The following is a 24,431-nucleotide window of genomic DNA, read 5'->3' on the forward strand; positions in this document are numbered from 1 at the left end:
TTTGGTAATGTTCAAATACTTTTCAGAATAATGAGAAATGAATTCAATGTCCTTGCTAACAATAGTAAAATCCCGGTAATATCTATTGGCACGATCATTCGACAAATTCCTCCATTCATCGCTCATGACCTCACGTGTCACGTGATTAGTAATTGTGCCGTTGACAATTGTATAGATAGTTGTATGCATATCACACATGAGCTGGTATAGCGTATCTTGAACAGGTTTCATGTTATCAAAGAGTTCCCCATGTTCGTAAAATACTTCATCCTCTACAACCTTTTCTAAAAACACAGCCAGAAAAGAGAGACGTCTGTAGTCTTCCAGGAGAGTGATTGTTATCTGAAAAAAATATAGTGTTTTGATATTAGAAAAGATATAATTGTAAACGATTGATTCTTGTTGAAATAACAATCTCTTTTGAAAAAATAGTATTAAGGAATTTAAACAAACTTACATTGTTATTACAGTCGACGTTCTCCTCTATTAAATCTAATCCATCCATTTCTACTGATTCCAAGTACTTAATAAAGGATGGATTTGTTATTCTATTACCCTCTGGCGGAATCTGTAATATAGATGATAAAAGAATAAGATTTGTGGTTCTTTTTATACAAAAGAAATGTTTGATTTTATATGCACAATATAAATTGAAAAAAAAAACAATACTCACATATTGTTGCTTAAGGGATGCTGCTGCATTTCTATGTAAGTTGGCTTTTTGGTAAAGTTGTTGAAGGGCGACTTTGAGCGGAATCATAGCTTGCTGTATAGAATAGGTATCTGTCTGTGTCTGTTCTAAACAAGGATTCTCCCATCTGAACGACGTAGATCTTTTCTGTTGGTTTACGGGGTAAGAATCAATGGAGAAGCTCAAATATGACAGCCCTGAAAAATATTTTAAATATTTTTCTTCACATTTTTTTTCCAAATTTGCATAACGTATAATTTTTTTCATAGCTGAAGATTATTATTCTGAATGTATTAACTTTTGGTATTCTTAAAATATATTTAGATTTTAGATTGACGTACAAAGTCTGTCTATTTGCAAAGACGGCTCGTACATATATGATGTTTTAAAGAATGATAAATTTCTGGTCCAACTTTTGAAAACATCAATGCATATATTGTTTTTCATACTGATTATTTTAATAGTTTTCCTAACCACACAATCTTCCGTTGAATTATAGATCAACTACATATTTAAAGAACTCCTACAATCATTTTGTAATCAAAAATAATGTTTTCAAAAGCCTTCCATGCATGAATAAAATCTTAATTATTTTTCGCTCATCTCGCGTAAGAATTTTACTACACTTCCGCATTTAAAACCTATACACATTTTAGTCTATGTTATTTAAATTCATCTTTTATATATTTAGGGGTCATTTGAAAATAACGATTGAATACTACGGAACTTTTGTCAATGGGGAAGAATAATACTACAGTTTAGAAACGGAACACAATCCTTTTTTCCTCTCTGAAGGGAAACTAGTGCAAAAATAGATACAATAGTAGAAGGAAAGACTTCCATCTTCTATTTTCGTGCTGGTATCCCACTATATATATATATATATATATATATATATATATATATATATATATATATATATATATATACTTAAAATAAAGGAGAAAAACACGAAAAACCTCAGTAAAGCTTTAGGCCTTTCATTCTATCTTCAGAAGCTTTACAAAATAAACAACAGTAGTTACATAGTAACGTTACACAATGATACGCGGAGTATATAAGCTTTACTGAGGTTTTTCGTGTTTTTCTTCTTTATTTTAAGTATTTTATTCCGACCACTGAGACTTTTTATTGGATAATCTCTCTCTCTCTCTCTCTCTTTCTCTATATATTATTTTCTATTATAAGGAAAGAAAGCGTGAAGTATTACTGACCATAAAAACACTTTTTTTTAAAAACTTTTCTGTAAAATTCTTATATCAATTTTATATTATGTAGATAAATTATTGTGGTGTGTGTCTGTCAATTTCTGTAAAATACTTTTCTCACTACACAGTTTCCTATGCTTGAAATAAAATTAAATATTAAAAATTTGAATTAATATAAAACTTTTTCAAAGACAATAAAACAATTCATTAAGAATTCATTGAAAAGTGTCCCAACTCACAAGTTATGATCACCAATGGCGAATTATTCCACATCATTTTGTTTCGGTAGTTATATTTTATCTGAGTAACATGCAAACCACTTATATTTATATCATATATGAGCCCAAAATTTTCAAAAATTGAAAGTCATAAATTGACCACAGTATTTGGAAAAATTTTCACCTACATGTAGAGTTTACTAGTATGTCTCATCGACAAAATCGAAATTCCGGTCGATGTATATGTAACATTGTAAGCAAGTTTTGGAGCCAAAACTTTTTTAAAAATATTTTTGACGGGTGCTTTGAGTTAACAATGACGTATTTCCCGTCAATAGTAGGCGAATATAATGAATGATAGGTCATATACAATTCCCATTTAGTTGGCATTTTTCCATTTATTTCCTCCAAGAACTTTCAACTTCTGCCCTCACACCCGGAAGAAAGCTCATATTTGCTACAAATCTTAAATTTCACGTTTTGATGCTACAGGAATGTGTTCTAATTCAAGTTAGTTTGCGATGAGATCTTTTGTACTGTTTACCTGCCTAAGTTAGGTTTCGCTTCCGTAAATTATGAATCAGATGTTTTCCTTTATAATATAAGCCCATGTGTGACAAGATCTGGTTTAACCTCCTGCTCTTATTAATACTTGGATCAAACTTGTAAGTCCGATATTATAAATTCGTATCTATTGTACAAGACAATATTTTAAGTTTTTCTGTTTTGCAACATCTAAAACAAACCCCATGAAATTGAAGGAAATTATAAATGCATCACTTTCTATCGTACTATACAAATATAAAACCAAAAGGTTCAATACAAAAGATGAATAGAATAGAAGTAACGATTTGTTTCATTTTTTTTTTTACAATAAATGCTAGGTCAAGAAAGTAGTTCTGATTGAGAATTTATCGATGTGTTAACTTTTTCTCGAATTTGTTCTCGTCCAATCAAAACACAGGAAATCAATAAATAAAATTAAGATTGGAATTATAAAAATATAAAACCAAAAGGTTCAATACAAAAGATGTTTCCACTAGAAGAAGTTCCAGAAAATGGCTGAATAGCTTTTCTATCGGAACGTAATGAAATATCGGGAGCAGAGCAAACACAGACCTCCTAAAACATCAGAGGTAGGATCAGGTGCCATGGAGAAGTGAGCATCATCTGCCGATCGGTCACACCCGCCGTGTGCTCCTTGTCATGATCGGGAAAAGCACCTGGACCTTACGATATTTTTCCTTATTAATATGATATTAATATGATTCAATGCGAATATGACCTGTCGAAAACATGTGCTTCCAGCTCCATGTTTACCCGTGGTGCTTCTAGAAGTCCATGTATGTTTGCCTTGCTTTCAATTTTGTATTGTTACATTTGATTCTGAGCTTGGTTTTGTTTCTTATCTTCACAATGTCCTTGTATCTTAAACCACAAAAAATGAGGGAATTTTATCCATTTAATGCATCATGATGTTATGTTTATTCGATTAATTACACTGTATTTGTCATGCTTTCTATGCTCCTACCTTCAGAATATTAATTTTTTACTCAGTATATCAAGGATGATAGATACATTTGCTTACTTCTAGTTATTATAATTTTGGAAAAAGTAATGCATCTTCTAACTGTATCAATAATCCTTTGTTCATATTTTCTTCCTATTTTCGACTGGTCTGAATTTTCAGATAGAAAGTACTGTCAAAATTGTTTTCCGTTCATCCACACGTAATGTGAAATTTCAGTCCATCAGATTGAACTGAAGGAAGTACTTTTTATTTATAAATATATTTAAGGGAGTTCCTGATATTTTATTTGAACTTGAATCATGTCCTTTCATATGTTTATATGTTTCGTATATCATGAAAACATTGCACTGAAATTCTCAATGTTTGTAAATAATGCATATTTTATATTTCAATTCAAAGAATATATATAACTGGTTTAAAATGTACTAAACATAAGAGGTAATCCTACAATGTAATACAACTGGGTTTTATCCGAGCAGCACTTGTCTATTGTTTCATCAAACTTATGCTTATCATCAGACAATAGTTATTGGAAGTTTAGAAATAATGCTTATTTACAATTTTAAAAATCCAATTAGAATAAACATTATTTGTCCACAGACCTGATTTTATGTGTGGGAATTTTCCCCATTCCTTCCACGTTATTGTTTTGTGTTGGTGTACTTTGTACGATTTTACCTGTGATGATACCCTCGTGGGGTATTAACATACCTCCCAATCGTTACTCCCTCAGAAAGATAACCTTGCTTATACACATAATCACAAAATCAATGAATTAAAAGTCACGGTTTTTGCAATGAAAGGAATTTAAAGGAATTAAAATCGTCCATCCCTTCGGTTTAATGGACGTTTACAATAGTTTCCTTATATTAAGGTCATGGCTATTTAAATCTGTTATTAGCAGGAGCATTTTGTCGTGAAAATTACTAATGTGCACATTACTTACTTTCTCCCCTGTAGGTGCATAGGGTCGCCAGAACAATTCTCAGGTCTAATTATATGCCATGATACAAACTCATAAAAGTGGTCGTAAGTCATCGTATTACATTGAACAATTTATTTATGAAACAAACCCTTATACAATGTACTTGTAAATGTACCTTTTAAGCAAAAGAATTGTATATTGAATATCAATGTAAATTGAACAAATATTTATACAAAAATTCATTTGAAAGTGCCCAAGGTATGGTGTGAACAATTTTCTGTTTATAAAAGCTTGATTGGACAGAGAGATATTTTCAATTACTATTCTAAATTTGCTATTCAAATTTAATAGCAAAACTCATTAGCAAGATAACTTATTCTTCGCTTTAATGAAATGCAACTGCAACAGCAGCATGCAAAATAAAAACTGATAATATATTAACTATATTGCAGACAGGATGGCTACCTTTTATTTAAGAAATAAGGTATCATTTTTTAAACTTTTATCGGGATGTAAATACGGTTTGGTCATGTGAGCAAATCCCCTGAAGCCCGAAGATCTGATCACATGCCAAACCGTATTTACATACCGATAAAAGTTTTAAAATGATACCTTATTACTTATATTTACATTTGAGACTGATTTACAAAAAAAAAAATTATGCGCCAACTGGCTCCTTATAAAAAAAAATTTAGTTGCCAATGCAAACGTTTAGTCGCCAGGCAAAGTTTTCTTAGGCGCCAATTTAAAAACTGATATTAGTCCATATATAAAGACATGTAAATTGCTAACTTTTAAACTTCTTTTCTGCTCTTTATAAAAAATATTCAAAAATGTTTATAGTTCAGTAATTTGACGATCACCAAGTCAATTTAAAATGGTCGCCAATTTGGCAACTTATAGAAAAAATTTAGGCGCCAAGGCGACTAAATTAGTCGCCAATTACAGCTCTGCTGAATGCATGTTATAAACTAAAGTTATTAACCCATAAAATGATTTAATTTTTTCAAACCTCAACGGTATAACGGTATAAATTGAAAGGTCACTGTGAAATTACGTCAATCGTTTATGACTGAACAATGATTTTAAGGACACATGACGAATTTTTTTTTCTTTTTTAACACAGAATTAAATTCTCATTGCTTAGGCCGTGTTATATACGGGAAAATATTTGCAAATGTAAATATATTGAAACAACTTCAATTTATGTAATAATATTCCACTATCATCTGGTGTTTCTTTCTTCAGACTTAGAATGATCCGAGTACGATCAATTTTTAAACTAAGACAGGCTTCTGACAAATAAGTTGATGTTCCAAGTCTTTCAAAAAGTCTATGGTTCTTATCATGACCTTGTTCGCAAATACAGCCTATCTTTAGATCATTTTTAACTGGCATTTTTTTTATCAATTGTTACACTGATTTTGACCACGGATTATTCAACTTACCTGATCAATACTGCTGGCTCATGAGGGGGTTGAGTGGTCGACAAGGGATGATTACTACTTCTAGGCAACTGATCTGATGTTTTCATTTTTTCATGGTATATGTTTTTGCCATGTTGATTCGTATTGTTTACAGGACTGTTCTGTTTATCTTTTTCATTACTCATCGCCTTATATACTGTAAGTGGTAAAGAGGGATTTAAAGAAAATACCTCTTTTTTCAATAATAAAAAAGTAAAGATAAATAAATAAATAAATAATATTAACAATGATAATAATAATAATAATAATAAAAAAGAGAAAAATTGTTTATGCTTGAACACATTCTTTTCGGGAGGTGTCTACGCTACCCTTATTAAGCATGCAGTCGAGCAGAAGTTGTTTATTTAATTATCAATTAAGCGTACATTTTTTTCTTAGAAGATCTCCAATTTTTTTTCTCATGCTCTGTGAATCCTAAAATCATATGGAGAAGGTGATCGGAACTGATAACAAAAAAAGTATTAACAAACTTTGACACACTGTACTCATTACAGCCATGTGGGATGATGTGATTGTGTATAGTTAGAAAGGTCGCTTGCATAAAAATTATAACAATGTATACTAACAAAGACAACACTTTTAATAAGTTATTGCTTTACTTTATTTAAAAGGATGGTATCTTGTTCACTCTATTTATTTAATTAGAAAGAAATATAACAAGATAAAAATGAATGATAGAAATTAACGCAAGGTTACTTCCGTTTGCCTTATTTTAAATCTAACCTATGAAAACACCTGTGAACACCTGTGGCTGAAATGCTCCTTTCTGTTTTACAATGACAGTTTTTCTTTATTCCCTTTGAACTAAGCTTCTTACAATACAAAATTAAATGTTCCTTTGTCAATAAATTCAGGATAGGCAAAGTTATTTTAGTCTGTACTTCCTGGTCGCATTCACGATTTATTTTGGGATTACTTGTACTTGAGGATAAACACACCGATTTACGAGATGCTAAATAAACAATTTCAACTACACACACACACACACACACACACACACACAGAGAGAGAGAGAGAGAGAGAGAGAGAGAGAGAGAGAGAGAGAGAGAGAATTTCATAGGCGCAATCGGTAGACAAAGCGTGCATCATACAAATATAAAGCTGCATATTGTCAACAACTAATAAAGTAGCTCTTCAACCGAAGTTAAAACAATTTTCTGTTAAAAGTAACATTTACTGTATATCAAGAGTTTCTTTGCAGCTTATTGAAGTGTTCATGTGTTGAAAATTATTTTCAATCAGAAAAAAGAGGAGAAAAACAGATCAATTTAACGTAATCAAAAATAATAACCAAGTGATGAGAATTCTTTACATACATATATATATTTGATATACGAAACAGTGGGGAAGCTATAATATCCACTTACAATAGTCAACTAAGTATTGAGACAATTACACAGTTAGGCTGCAAAAGCATAGCAAGATCCGTAAACTTTACAACTGAAACTACTTTCATACTTTGAAATTAATCAGAAAAGTTTTATTTCTATGGTTTAGGTTAAATCATGTTTCTCTCAATAATCATTTTAAATTGTTTTGGAATGGAGATATATTAATTTTTCCTGTAACCCAAAGATAGCTATGTATATACATGTATATTCACTCATATATTAGTAGACCTTCAGCTGCAAAAAAGTGTAAGCTTTTACAATCTACTCACATTACCGTTAATTCTACAGCTTTGATACTGGTTAAATTTGTATCTTGATACGTTGAATGAGAGTATTTGTAGAGATAAAACCTGAAACCAATATAATATGATACCTGATCCCACCTCTAAATTTTGAGGTCCGTGTTTGCTCTGCTCCAAATTTGTATCGTTTCATTGGACTTTCGAGATTGAAAACTGTTCTTTATATTCATATTTCATCGATATAAATTAAGGAAAATCAAATATGTTTTTCATCAAACAAAGGTCATGCAAAGAAACATTTGGTGGCAATACATTTAAATTCAAAATTATGTACCTTATTGATTGTTCAGAGTTCAGGCTGAGGAACATAAGGATTAAGCATATAATATATTCAAGATGATATATTATGTTTCAAGGAATTAATTCGAAAACTGTTTTATTTTATACTGCATTATAATGTTTATTGCAATATTAAAATCAACTGCAAACACGTTGTAATTTTATCTTTTTAAGGCAAAAATGTATTTTTTTCATCAATTTTCACACATATATTTGTTCTTTTTTTTATCATAATTCTGAGAGTCGTCTTTCATTAAAGATGTACTCTAGTCTCCTGCTGTTCGTATTATTATGCTCTTTGCGCGAATATATGGAAGAGTTGACTTATTTCACCTCCCACTAAAATCAAAAATAAAATTTCCTATTTCTCTGCAAAAATTCCCCTGACGATATCAAAAGATTGCCATGGGTGTCCCCTTTCAACGTCATTGATGTGAACCGGTCATGTCCACTTTTGATTGAAAATAAACGAAATCATCAGTGTTTAATCTTATCTATCTACACACAAGTACACCACTGCATTTTAAACAAAATTGTGTCCTTAAATAAATTAAAAACCAGCTTTGTGGGTGTTCGTCAAGTTCATGTCCATCCTTAATAAGTTTACTGATAAAAGACAACTCTTTGACGGAAATGACGCACTTGATCTGAAAACAGATAATATGTATATGTTTATCTATTATGTCATTTTGAAACACAAGGAAAAAACCTTTAAGTTATTGATAAAATCTCTTGCATATGTCCTATATCAGCCACTGTACTATCGTAATTAGTCAAGCTTTCGTGCAAACACCAAGCATTAATTAATGTAGATGAAGGTTCTTGAGAACATTTTAGCTAGTGTGGGAGAATGAGGGAATATTTTTAAATTCTGAGTTCTAAATCTTTTCATAGAGTGACTTATTTCAAAGAACCCATGTTCTTTTTATCTTATTGATTTTCACCTCTCTTTTTGTGTATTGATCATGTTAGTGTGTGAAAATATTTTTCTTAAAAGTTCCTTTGATATTTCTAGGTTTTGCTGCTATGCTTTGTAATATTTGAATACACAATATTCGATGTCCAACCCCACCCCTACCCCTAAACAAACAAACAAAACATCGAATATTTTTTTTTAAATAAGAAATAAATTACTTGCAAGCCTTTGACTTCCTTTTTTGAATCTATTCTTGTCGAAAAGTCTGAATTTCTTCAGTTTCATAATTCATTGTTAGAATTTTTACGGAGTAAGTGAAAAAATAGATAGTTAATTTAGAAAGATAAGAATAAAGAGAAATAATTGAAAAGAAAGAAATAATTAAAAAAAAAAACACCTTATTCAGCTATGATTACTATTATTGTTTTTTTTTTAAAAAAGGAGAATATTTCAAAATTAGATTATTGTATAAATATTGAATTTGTCTGTTTTTGTATACTGCAATATGAAATGAGATGATATACCGTAACGTTACAATTTTTGATGTATTTGTCATTATTCTAAGATAGTCCGTACAACTTTATATTCTCTCTCTCTCTCTCACTCTCTCTCTCTGGACTATTTCAATATTTCAAGACATTTGATAAAATAAACTCAGATGCTTATAAGGTTTCAAATATTTTATTAACTAAAATTTTGTTAAAGATAAAAGAAAAAAAAGACAACCAAAATCTTCATTTCAATATACACAGAGTTCTAAACATATTTGATAATTTATTTTGAAAAAAAAGTCGTGATAAAACAACATGAGTGATTACTAATGTATCATTTTAAGACATGAAATAAGTACACTGATAATAATATGAAAAAATGAGTATGAAATGCTATGACCTTATAATAATAAAAATATATCAAAATGAGACATTGAAGATATGTGCAATCAACCTTTTATTCACATTATAAGTGATAAGTATATCGGCCACAACTCTCAATTATTTTGAAAAACATCAAACTCAAGAAAATGAAACATTGCATCTTTTTATACAATTATCTTTTGATGACATTCTTTGAATTTTTTTATATACATGTACAGGTATTCAAAAATATTGTTGTCCTTTTTTTTCTAATTAAGAAATGACTTTTATTTAAAATAGAACTATGGACTTTTTTTTAAAAAAAAAAATATATATATATATTACCTATATCAACATTCGAAAAAAATGTTATTTCTTCCCAATGATGCTCATCAAATATTGTGTATTTTCTAAGAATGAAAGAAACATTTTAAAAAGCAGAACACAGCCAAGTGTGAATAAAAACTTAAATAATCTGAGCCATCAGACGTTTCAAACGTTCGATCATTTGACTATATTTTTCTGTGAGTCGTTCCGCAAATTGCATTGCATTGTTGGAAACCATAAAACCTCTTTCGTATCTGTCATGACGATTCGCACGTTCTTTCCAGTTCTCAGGAATTATTCCACTGGAAACAATTGTTGGAACTTGAATTTTGGAAAAGTGAAAATAATTATAGATCTCGCACATTATATTATCCAGTTTCTTTTCTGATTTCTTCATTTCGATATCAAATTCATTATGGTCAAATTCTCCTTCAGCTTCAATCATGTCTTTGTAAAACACTTTGAGAGCTGATAATTGCTCGTAATGTTTTGAGAAAACCTCTGTTGCCTAAAAATATGATTAAGATAAACGTTTTTTACATTTTAAAATATTAAATTGCTTTTAATATAAAAAAAAAACTATTTTCCTGAAAAGATACAGAATAGAATATGAGAAAAAGATACTTACATTGAAACTATCAATGTTTCTTAAGTCTACATTAGGCAATTGTTTGTTCATTGCTTCTTTGATGGACATACCGGTAAGTCTCCTTTTACTGATCTGTAGATAATTAACAAAACATAATAAAATACCACAATGAAAAAATTAAAATGATTGAATCTAGTCAGAGAAAGTTTACATTTACATGCATTTACCAATTCATGCAGTAAAATTCACGTTTCAATTTTAAATAAGTCTAATATATCATGTTACAGTCAGGTGAATAGATGCATTATCATTTTCTTATTCAAAAAGATAAGTATGCACTTACATATTTATTTCTTAGTAAATCTGACGATTTATTAAAGGCTTCTGACTTCAAACCAAGGTTATCCAGAACTTCTTTGAGTGTGGGATTTTCTCTAGGAACAGAAGTGGGTCCAACTTTTGTTGGTGCCTTTTCATAGCATGGATGTTCCCAACGATTGACAATAGGCAATGCAAGAATTTCAAATATTCCTAATATTCCACCTAAATCAGTAAATTAATATACTAACATTAAATCTGATCGATCACATATGTAAAAGTTTGATATATCGAAGTTTACATAATAATGAAATCATCCAATAAAATTTCATCACTAAAAAATTAATATTTCTAGAATATTAATGTTGAAAATTCGCATTTCTCAAGCAAAGTACTTATTGCTTATAGGAAACGTCTCAAATACTGCGTCTATTAAACTTAAAGAAATAAATAGTAATAACTAAATTATTGTTAATTAGTATGGTGAGATATAAAGATAACGAATAGTAATCAAACTCAGAAGTCCATTCAAACAATACAATTTTGGAACAGAAGAAACGCAGACCTCTGAAATCATCAGCGGTGGGATCAGGTGCTATGGAGGAGTAAGCATCCCCTGTCGGCTGGTCACACCCGCGGTGTGTGTTCCCTGTCATGACCGGGAAACGAAAAAATCCGTGTGAAAAAATGGCCTTACAATTTGTATGAAAAACGTTGGTTAGTATGATGTAATCTGCGGCGTTTGGATGCTCAAACGTACACAAAAGATGATTTATGAAGATTTTGTTTTGTATTCCCCAGACTCTGCACAGTGGGAGAAAAAGTTTGAAAAAGGGTACTTTTAGGCTTTGTCCCAATAAGGCTACCCAGAACCATCTATTATGCTCCAACCACAACTTTTTTGTACTTATTAAATTTATTAGAAAATAGTATTTTGTAAGAAATTCATCAAAATACATTAAAAAAAATCACAAAAAATCTAGTGTGGAATTCGAAATGGTGTACGGCGTCGTTGAATGAAAAAAAAAGTGGAGATAAGGAACAGCGATTGATCTTTCAAAAATCTACAAATACAAATCTGTTAACAGGGCATTTTTTTTTAATTTTCCGGGACCCTCGAAAAATAAAATTTCCAGTGCATTGCATTTAATACTTTAACATATAGCGAATAAAAATAATTTATTTGGATATCCATTATTCAAATACTGAATAAAGGGGAACTGAAATTGCTCACAACTTGAAATAATGAGAAGTAAAATGTAACTAATCGTTCCATTTATTTAATGTCCCGAGCTGTCATTAGATTCTTCTTCGCTTCCGCTACTTGGCGGAAAATTTCCTTTGATGTTTCCCTCTGATAGAGGTTCATGCATAAAAGATTGAACATCCATTGCCAAAGTAATATCGTCGATGCCATACCTTCCACCATCCGTATTATTTGATTTGTTTGACGCCAAATCTATTCGTAATATTATTCTTACGATGAGCTATTCGAAAAGTGACACCTATCACTTGACCTACTAATTAGTGGAGATTTTAACTGGGAGAACGCTAAATTTCATGCGTGTTATCACCCAATTACGACTGTTTTCAAACGGTAAAACGATAATAATATGTAGCAAGAATATTATGTTTAATTGTTAAGAAATTTAGAAGTGTGATAAAAAACCTTTAACAAAAGTTTACTGGCGTGTCTTTAGAAAAAAAACCCCACACCCATATTTAGTAATTATATTACTTACCAAAGGCTTGTATATACATGACCACAAGAATATTCATAGTGGCTGGTACTTATCTATATTTCAAACCGATGTTCAATAAGAATCAAAATAATTTTGTTACTTCTATTCACTCTAAGCCAAATATATATATACCAAGTGGCCGAAAGTATATTCTTTGAGTGGGAAATTTTATTCCTATGTATATTTCTTTGTATTACCCAAACCCCAGTTTTGCGTAAAATTCTTAATAGTAGCTTTTTTCCCATCCTCCTTAAAATCCCTCACACATCTTCCAGTCAACGGAAGAGAAAGAAAATATTACATCCCTTGTATCAACCAAATGTCTTGTTAGCTTTGCCCACGTGTTCATCCTGTCTCTGAGAAATCAGATGAAAGACTTTAAACACACTCATTCACAACATTCTTTACTTTTTCTGTTTCTATGTTTCGTTCGATTTAGAATGAATTTGTCGATTGTTCCATTATTCAAAATTCACGAAGTTTAATACTACATCTACATGTATGTAAATATAACACGGCCTTTTCTGAGAAAATTTGCTGATTTTGCTAAATCACAATTGATAACGCCCATTTATTGATTTAAGCAACAAATTTACTCTCCTATTCCAATTTCACTCATGTCCACGTTTCTGTTAAAAATAAATATTTTTTATCTCTAGATCCTATGAATAATAAGGCGTATTTTTACATAATCTTTGAAATGAACTTATAATTCTTGCGTTTAGAAGAGAAGATGAAATATGGAGATAAAGAACAGATATAAGATTTGATACGAGATTTGATGAGATTTCAAAAGGATTTTTATGTCGTTGTTTTGAATTTAAAGAAAATCAGACAAGCAAATGTACAAAACAAGTTATTAATTAGTTATGACCTTTAGTTTGAGATAAAAACAAGTTTAATATAAGACACATTAAATCTATAAAATTTATATTGTATCTCAAAAAGAAATCGTATATGCTATAACATATTAATCACTGCTTTAAAGGAAATTTGTGGATTATAAACGTACATTAAAAATGAAAAAAAATGTTGCAGTTTTCTTCATTAATAGTTTTCTGTTAGTTTTTCTTTGTTTTCTTTTAGTTTTCTAAGTTAATTTTGGGTAATCCAATCAATTATTCTACGTATAAAACGTGTATCTTAATAAGTAGACAAAAAAGTGGTACGTCTAACTGAAAAATGTGCATGTCATTTGTGATTTTACGTGTGTTAAACATTAGATGGGAAAGTTTAGCTATTATGGTAGTACAAACCAAAAAGAAGACTTTCCAGTCAAATTAAAAAAAAAATTAGACCTCAGTCAGTTTTTTGTGATGCAAAAAAAATTTCTAATGCATTTCACCATTTCTCGTAATCTTGTTCCAAAAGATATGGAAGGGAAGTGTTTTGATCGACTCGTATTAAACTGCAAGTGTTCAATCTTGATAGTGTCCTCAATTTAATAATCTCTTGTATGCAGAATTCATTGCTACATGTCAATCCTTCTGACTTCCTATAACAGCTTCGATACAACTTCGGATTATACGTTTGGACTTTCTTCTATAAACAGAAAAACCATAAGGATGTATAGGAAATAGAAATAATTTCTAGAGATATAGGAGTAAGACACTGTATTTTTATGCCATTTCAAATTGAATTATCAGTTATTCATGTCTCTCTCTTTCTCTTTCTCTCTTTCTCTATCTCTCTCTCTCTCTCTCTCTCTCTCTCTCTCTATATACATATATATAGAGACAGAGAGAGAGAGAGAGAGATTTGACTTTTTATTAATGATGTCATTTATTCAATCATATCAATTGAGGTATTTTCTAAATGCTAATTATATATACGATTCAATATTCTGAGTAATGCACTTTTGTGAATAAATGACCTTTTTACACAATATGGGTCTTGTGTCTATTTTTAGCAAAACAAGCTCGGACTCTGGCTGTTTATAATTTAGAAGTACATTGGTTGGCATAAATATTCATATATTATAATCTTTTCTATTTCTTTTAGCTTGCTTATTTTTTTTTTTTTTTTTTTGTATGTTGTTTAACATTCCTTTCGAGAATTTTTCACTCATATGGAGACGCCACCACTTGCCGGTGGAGGGCTACAAATTTTGACCTATACTCGACACTCAGGGCCATTGAGCAGTGAGGCATCTTTTTCGTGCCAGCAACTACTGCGACACGGGACCTCGGTTTATACGGTCTCATCCGAAGGACCGGTCTCCACGTCCCACAGTGGGATTCGAACCAGCGACGTAAGGATCAACTCCTTACTCCGCGACTTTAGAGCAGATGCTCTAACCACTGTGCCACGCGAGAGACTGCTAATTGGTAAAATAGAATGAAATCTATACGAAGAACAGAATATAAGTATTAGAATCGCTTATGAAATATTCTACATGGACACTAGACCGTGTCGTTATACGAATACTGATACCCAATTAATGTAACCTAGGACTTTCTAGTACCCGAAAAACTCGATGATAAATCACAATATTCCACAAGTAATATTGAAAATTTAAAATGAAATACAATGCTTTTTCTGTATACAATACAAATTTAATTATTTATTATTTAATGGAATCAGTCAATCTCTTTGATATTTGGTCATAGAATTTGAAAGAAAACCTTTATTTGTTATTATTATAGTTCAGAAGACTACATAAAACAGGATGAGACAAACCTTTGGACTTCTCATACATCTTATTTCAGAATGGACATACTTTTTTTAAAAGGAACTGAAAAAAAAAAAAACTTTAAAAAATATTCTGATTTTCAAAAATAGAGAACATTTTATCAACTCATTCTTATTTGCAGGTTAACATTTCTAGATCTGAAATATGTTAAACGTGATTGCCACATTGTCCTTTAAATTTGAACTTGAATCATCCATGTGATGGGAACACACACAAACTCAGTAAATGAAAAAAGTGTAAGGAATCCACACTTCTTCATCTCTGACTTGAGAGAAGTAATTACAAACAAACAGCTACAATGACTTTTACCTAAAATAAAATGTTTTCAGACATTTCGAACATGGACAGCACATGTAGCTATGCTAATTCAATTGTGTGAAAAATTTTGAGAAAAAGGGGTATAATTAGAAATATTTATACAAATTTTGACCACGGATTACTTCTTTTGTATGCTCATAATAAATACAGAGGATTCACGGCAGCGGATATTGACAACTCCTAGTCATCTGATCCCATCTCTGATGTTGCTAGGGGTCTGTGTTTTGGAACTGATCCCATCTCTGATGTTGCTAGGGGTCTGTGTTTTGGCACTGATCCCATCTCTGATGTTGTTAGGGGTCTGTGTTTTGGCTCTTATGCGTTTTGTTTTGCTGACAGAATTTATGAGATTGGGCATATGTACAGGTCGCTATCTTCACCCTTTCCACTGTTATAACTATATAAAATAACAGCTATAAATGTAAACTATAAATTAATATATTTCACAATAGTTAAATAGATTACCATAGCATCAAATTATTTACTGAATTAAATTAAAATATCAATGCTTTTACTTTAGTTTACCATAGCTTCAGAGTCAATATGAAAGTAAATCAGTTTTCGACGTAGTAAATCACTTTACTTTTACTATGAATTTCAAATTCTTATATTCTGGTCATCCAGTTCCTACATGCCATTTTCTTAAATTCAAGGAAAAATCACTTGTATATTCACATATTTTTTCGTAAGTTTACAAAATTGATGTTGAACTATAGTCAATTTATGCTCTTATTCTTAAAAAGTTAAGGTGCTTAGTATATCAAAGTACCATTGGTTTAAAAGTATTACAGTAAATCAAAATAAAGTATTTAAGTGCAAAAATTTATACTATGGAAAACAATGGTTTACTATAGTAAATGACAGTCCACTTTAGTGTTTTTGTTGGCGTTGAAAGGTTCTTTAGATGGGATTTGGATTTTTGATTTTCCATTAGAAGACCCTTAAAGTGCATAGTATTTATTGAAAATAGATGAGTTTTTATAGTAGTTCACCTAGTAACCGTTATTATGAATAGAACAAATTTGTCAATGGTTTTGACAAGAAATTACGCAAAACTTCCTTCTCACCGAATGACTTACATAAACAAAATTTATCAATAGATCCGAGATTTCCACCTCAAATGCTTTATTTTCATAGAAATATACATGAAAAACCTTATGCAAATGCAAAAGAGAGGTGTTTATCTCTAAGCAACCGTCACGTTGCAAGTTGCACGGTAGCTCAGACGATAGAGCGCTTTAATAATTCAGAAGTGAAAAGGGAATTAGATAGATTACACGATCAGTATGTACTGGTCCCAGCTGACAAAGCTGGTAACAACATAGTCTTTGTTTGTAAGGCTCATTATTTGAATTGTATTTTAGAGGAACTAGGATTTAATTGTACGGGTGGAAATCAAACTTACACCCATTCCTCTTTTTCTAAGGAGGAAATTCTTCAAAATCATATGTCCGTTTAAGATATTTTTAATATTCCCAACAATCAAAATGAAATTGAATTACCATGCCTTTACGGGATTCCTAAATTTCATAAAAATCCTTACTAACAAAAATACATAGCGGGTTCCAGTAAATGTTCTACCAAGCCTCTTTCATTACTCCTCACTAAAATATTTACTGTAATGAAAGGAGTACTGTACAACAGTGTATTCAAAAAGTGGTGTAAATCAGATGAGCATACTTAAAAACTCCAAAGAACTTTTGGAAAATTTGAAATCACAAAATTTTACTAAAATCAGTAGCATCAAAACGTACGACTTTTCAACACTTTATACAACCATTCCCCATGGTAAATTGAAGTCCAGGCTTTTTGACATCATAGACGGCTGCCTTTTCAATAAAAAATGGAACTTGTAATTACACTTACCTTGTCATTGATCATTTACAAAATTAGTTTGTTAAAAAGCACTCTGATTGTACACACATATCTATGTAGTTTTTGGAGATCAGGTCTTCCAACAATCTTTGGAATTCCCATGGTTACCAATTGTTCCCCCTTATATTATTAGCAGACCTATTTTTGTATTTATATGAATCAGAGTTTATTCAAACACTGCTACATGAGAAGAAGAAAACACTTGCTGTGGCCTTCAACTCGACATTTTGATATATCGACGATGTATTATCAATTAATAATGGTTACTTTCAATCATATGTCGACTCGATATATCCCAGTGAGCTTGACATAAAATTAAAGATACCACAGATTCTGACACATCTGTTTCATATTTAGACATTTTACTAGCAAAAAACGTTAATGGTAACCTACCAACAAAGCTTTATCATAAACGTGATGACTTCAGCTTTACAAACGTCACCTTCCCTTACTTATGTAGCAATATACCCTTATCACCTCCTGTGAGTTTTATGTCTCTCAGTTGATTCGATAGGCAAGAGTACGCTTTACGTAGGAACAATTTCCAAAACGAGGCAAGCTATTGACAAATAGATTGATGAAACAAAGATATCAACAGTCTTTTTTTTAAGTTTTACGGTCGATACAATGACCTTGTCAGCACATACAGCCTATCATTGAGTCAAATGCTGACTGACGTTTTTCATATTTATTGTTAGGCCATTATCTATACACTGAACTGTCAACGGATTTTTCAGGTTTTTTTCCAACCATGACAAGGAGCACACGGCAGGTGTGACCGGTCGGCAGGGAATACTCACTCCTCCATGGCACCTAATCCCACCTCTAAATTTTGAGGTCCGTGTTTGATCTGCTCCAAATTTGTATCGTTTCATTGGACTTTCGAGATCGAATACTGTTCGTTACTTTCATATAACATTGTTACGTGAGCGAAAGGTCGTCGGCTTAAGCGCCGGCCGCGACTGACCTTAGGTAGCATCTCTTCCTTCGCCAAGCGCTCGACACTGAAGTGAAAGTCACGGATCTTTCGGATGAAACCCATATCACAGCAGGTGTTAATACCAGAAAGAACCTTCACTGCTCAATGGCCCCAAGTGCCGAGTAAAGCTCTTCACTGGTAAATGGTGACGTTTTTATATGTGTGAAATTGGGAAAGGTTGAGAAAACAGTGATCAATATATAAAAAGTCTATAAATAAAACAAACCTGTGAACATGGCATAAAATTCTCAAACAGGACTTAAAACAGTATACACTTAATCATTTCTAAGCAAAAATCTTTTTAGCATGAATTAGAAAATATCTGAGCAAAAACAGAGAAAGGTTAATAAAGTTAAAAAGGGTAAATAATGTCATGAGTCACATCTGTATTACGGTAACCATGGCAACGTAAATACATGCATTGAATACTTATTTTTGATGATAGATTGTCCCCCTATCTTAGCTGCAGAACTTAGCTCTCTGGTAGAGAAAATTCGGACAAATAAGCCAGAGAACTACAGATCCAAGCGTTGTAAAAACCTTTGATTTTTTTTTGTCGCTCGTTTAGGGTATTATTTCTTGTATTTTATGCGTTACCCTAATTCACAAATGCTATCCGATAATTAATCATATATTTTACTCCCATTCTTAATACTTTATTTACCTTTTAACTGTTCCAAATGACCCTATGTGGTCTTGGAATATCATTTTAAAAATTTCCCATCCTGACGTCCATGTTGGGAGTCGTGCGAAAAAAAAGTTTTTAAAAGAACATCCATTTGCCGAGAAAATGTGAATAGAAAAGCTAGAGGTTCAAATATCATGTATATTCACTTATCTATAATGAAAACAATATGCATGTAAAAAAAAAAGATTAATAAACCCGAGCGGGCGTGTTATTTTTAGCATTACATGGAGCTCGGACTGCATTTTTTTAAAACTGGTACTCAAAGACTACATATGGCCGTTTGGAACCATTGAAAGGTAAATAAAGGGTCAGGAATGGGAGTAAAATATATAATTTATTATCGGGTACCATGTTTGAAGCAATGGAACGCGTAAAATATAAGAAATAATATCCGATGCTAGCGACAAAAAAGCGGCGGCGTAAATCGAAGGTTTTTACAACGCTTGGATCTGTAGCTCTCTGGTTTATCTGTCTGAATTTTCTCAACCAGAGAGCTACAGTTCTGCAGCTACCCCTATCTATGTCGATTGAAAGGGATGAAAAGAAAAAAAGAACTAGATGTGTCGTTATCGCCACGAATGCCCCCGCAAGCAGCCAAAATTTCAAATACTATATTTAGTTTTAAATTTGTATTCGGAGTTGACCTTTTTTTTGTTAAAGTTCAAGAGGGATAACTCTCTCAAAAATCATTGCACCACGACCAAATTCAAATTCGACCTATATTTTCTGGTAAAATACATGCACATGCAAAATCAACTTTATACATACATCACTTCTAAAGTTGGAGAGCGGAAACTAAAATTTTCTTTTTCTTTTAAAAGTTCAAGAGGGATAACTCTGTCGAAAATCACTGGACCATGACCAATTTCGAACTTGTCCTGTATATTTGGAAAAATACCTGCATTTGCAATTTCAACCTTATACATACATCCCTACAAAAGTTAAAGAACGGAAACTGAATTTTTTTTCCCTAAGTTCAAGAGGGATCACTCTCTCAAAAATCATCGGACCATGACCAAATTCGAACTTGATCTGTATTTTCTGGTAAAATACCTGCATATGCAATTTCAACATACATTCCTACAAAAGTTAGAGAGTGGAAACTGAAAATTTCTTATTTTTTCCTAATTAAGTTCAAAAAAAGATAACTGTCAAAAATCGTCGGACCACGATAAAATTCAAACTTGACCTGCGTATTCCTAAGACGTACCCATATGTCAGATTTGAGTTGAATTTGAGCAACTGTTGTAGGGATAATGAACGGAAACTGAATAATGACGGAATGACGGAACAGGGTAACACTATAAACTCCGACCATTTTATGACGGGGGCATAAAAACGGTAATATATAATATGTGTGCCTCAGGGAATTGATTTATTAATAGCGTTAGCATGCCAAAACCATTCAGGGCATATTGGTAACCAATGGTACCATTGTCATTAATGGTGCTATTGGCAAGTGGAACTCTGAACGCACCCATTCGTCCATAACATTGGCCTCAACTTTTACCCTAATCTTTTCACCCTAAAATGGCATATTCATATGCTACTGCCTTTCATCTCCTATTTTCTCTGGATAAAAAGTTAAAATACCGTATCTGTACTTAAAAACGGGCTTCGTATTTTAGTGCCTTTGGCGCGGACAACGATTCACTAATATATTAATACCGCTAAGATCTCACATATAAATACAACATACGGCGGGGAAGTGTGTAGCGCTAATTCATGTATACGTCAGTATAATTCTTCACCAGTAATTGACCTAAATTCTGAATATGCCAATTTATGTACACGTACACTATAAAGGACGTATCAAAATTATGTAAACGACACAGTGATTTGACATTGATACTAACGTTTAGACCTTCAGATGGATTGACATTACTGGGCCCCTACTATCCCTGTACCAAGTTCTGAGAGTAAAAGGTAAATAATAAATTGTGTCTTTAATAATTATCAATAATTATCAACGCAAAAAAACCTTGAGGACATGCGGATGACTGGTTTATTTCCTTACAATTTTCTTACGTGAGCGAACGAATGCATATTCTGAATTATCGATGAAACGACGAACAGGTGCGTATTCTTATAGAAAATTACAATAATAAATAAAAGACTAGATGAGATATCGTTGTGAGCAACGAGAAGGTCTTCCGTTAGATTTCTGATAAGATCTTGATTGGGAAATTTTGATTGATAAAAGAAAGTAAAAAAATCAATAAATTGAAAAAAAAATAATCATGTAAATTCTTCAAAATGTGTTTAGCAACACATTAAAGAGTGAAATCTATCAATTTCAAACAACTTCCGGTCTTTTTCATTCACTTCCGGTATGACCGGAAGTACTCAAAATGACTTTTAACTCCTCACTGAGTGTGGAGGAATCATCCCTCAAAGTTCGAGGTAAAATAAGCATTTTTTCGACTACCTCCGGTTGGAAGAAATCACTTCCGGTGGAAATAATAAGACTCGAAACAGTCTATTTGCCTCTGATATAAACATTTCAAAAATAAAAAATAAAAAAATTGCATATTTTTAAACTACTTCCGGTGGACAACGGACGTCAAGGCAACAAAAACGAAACAGGTTTCTCACATCTACGAGTCACAATCTATCATCCATGAAAGTTTCAAGACTCAATCTCAGATCGTTTTTGAGAACACTCGCGGACAAAATGCCACTTTAAAAATGGAAACTTGGCCGTATCTCGCGACCGGAAGAGACGACGGCAAAATGAAAGAAAACGCACAAAGTTCAGATGATTTGCCATCATTGCTGAAAGTTTCATGAAAAACTATCCAGGCGTTCTCGAGAAATCGTCTGCACAAAATCGGCAAGAAAAAAAAACAAATGAATAATAGTGGAAAAGAAACAACAGAATCAGTAGAAGGTCTTCCGTTGGAAACGGAAGACCTTAGTAATCAGAATCAATCGGTGTTGATAAAATCTAGAGTATGGCATTTACCATTAAACAAGGATTGTTTTTTTTTTTTTTTTTTTTTGCACTGACAACAGGACGCGGTACGGAGAGAATTAAATAAACAGATTTTTGCAACATATCCTTAATGTTCTTTTAAGCGCCCCAAAAATAGATCTTCCGATCTTACATCCTGTAAGTGAAAACTCTAATTTTAAAATGAATAGCCCTTTTTATTGATAGAAAGTAACAACTTGAACCTTTATATTTATAGAACTAATCTCTTTTTTGTGAATGGTTTGAGGAATTTATCTTTTTATTGAGTGGGTCGCATGAAATAGCTACTATTACACCAACGTATCTGGGATTGTAGTATCAATTACTAGTAATTACTTCTTTTTCATTGGAAAATGCAAAAAATGTGATTATGTGAAAAAGGTGAAGATAATGAACAGTGATCAATTCCCCAAGAAAATCGGCGTACAATACAAATCTGTTTAGAGAGCATAAAACACGGACTTCTGAAAAATCAAGAGGTGGGATCAGGTGCCCAGGAGGAGTAAGTATCCCCTGTTGACCTGTCAAACCCGTCGTGAGCCCTATGTATTGATTCGGTAGTCAGGACATTTCGTAGTCAAATTCGGTATCAAAACAAAGGCCTACAATTCGTATGATACACATCAGGCAAAATACGACCCAATGTTAAGTTATATATGCTAAGTAGATCATTATAAGACGATAGAATTTACAAAATGTTGACTCTAATATAAATTTATAAACTCTAATTTTAAATTCCTGTAAAATCTACTAATCTGTCAGTAGCCTGCCTCGACTAAAAAGTGATCATACTCGGAGCATGCTATTAAGTATCGGAGAAACTGGGAGATGTAAACACCGTATGAAGGTGAAAGCGGGATATTACTAAATAAATAAGGAAAGTTTACGATGGGAAAGCTGAAGTCATCTCGTTTGTCATAGAATTAAGTTGTACGTTGGCCCATATCGTTTATAGGTAAACCATTTTTGACCTTGACCTTTTGTCCTCAAAATCAAAGGGGGTCTTCTTTCAGTCATTTGGAGTTACGATACGAAATTCAATTGCAAGAGCTCAAAGCTAAGTGAAGTTATTATCGGAAAACCAACTTTTGCAATGTATGAACTTCTGACCTTGACCTTTCACTTGATCTTTAGACCTCAAAATCAAAAGAGGTGATTTTAAGACATTGAGATTTGTAACATAAAATTTCATTGAAAAAGCTGGAAGAAAACTAAAGTTATCATCTGGAAATTATTTTTTTGCAATGCATGAATTTCTGACCATGAGATTTAATTTATTAACCTCAAAATCGATAGGGGTCTTCTTTTGGCCTCAAGAAGCAACTGTTCCTCCGCCAAGCACTCGACAATTTGAAGTCATCTTATACATGAAATTCTTTCAGACTATGAAAACGGCAACTGTAGTTATTTTACCATCTCGACTTCATATTGGAAATATTTTAAGAGAAGTATGATAATCACTAAAATCTTAATTTTGCTGTAGAGGAAAACTATATAAAGGTTATATCGAGTGGAAAACTCTTTATCCTGTGAATATGACTTATTGGTGTTAAGTCATTCTCAAATAATGGACAAGAAAACTGGAAACATGGATACACGTAAACGTTTTGATTCCAAGAAAAAAGAAAGCATTTTATCAAGAATTTGTAAACGAAAGGATATGCATGTTATCTCATTTTACCATTATGGTAAATTTAGTTAAATGTATTTTTTTGTTCCCAGGGTTACATTTCAGAAAGAACAAGATTTTCACTACAAATTTATCCCTGTATTTTTCTTAAATATGAAAGTGATGAAGGAAATTAAAATTCATGCTTTCTGAAATGTTGAAACTCCATGCACTAAGATTAAACGAATATTTTTTCTCATTTGACTTCCTAAATGTCAATTGTGACGTCATAAACTTGTGCATTTTCCAATATTTTCTTTAAAAGTTGCAAAAGACATCTTCAGTGATTTTTTTTTCAGATTATATAGACCACATGCACCGCCCACAAAGATTTTGAGAAGTGTGATTTTTCAAAGAATTTTAAATAACATATATATTCGAATATTCAAGGAAATTCCCCCTAGAATGAGTCATTTTGAGGCTTTATCTGCTTAAAACTTAGAAAAATACGAAATTAA

This window comes from Saccostrea echinata, unplaced genomic scaffold, assembly GCF_033153115.1.
Source record: "Saccostrea echinata isolate AGI-Se365-2 ecotype Australia unplaced genomic scaffold, CSIRO_AGI_Sech_v1 ptg000008l, whole genome shotgun sequence".
NCBI lineage: Eukaryota > Metazoa > Mollusca > Bivalvia > Ostreida > Ostreidae > Saccostrea > Saccostrea echinata.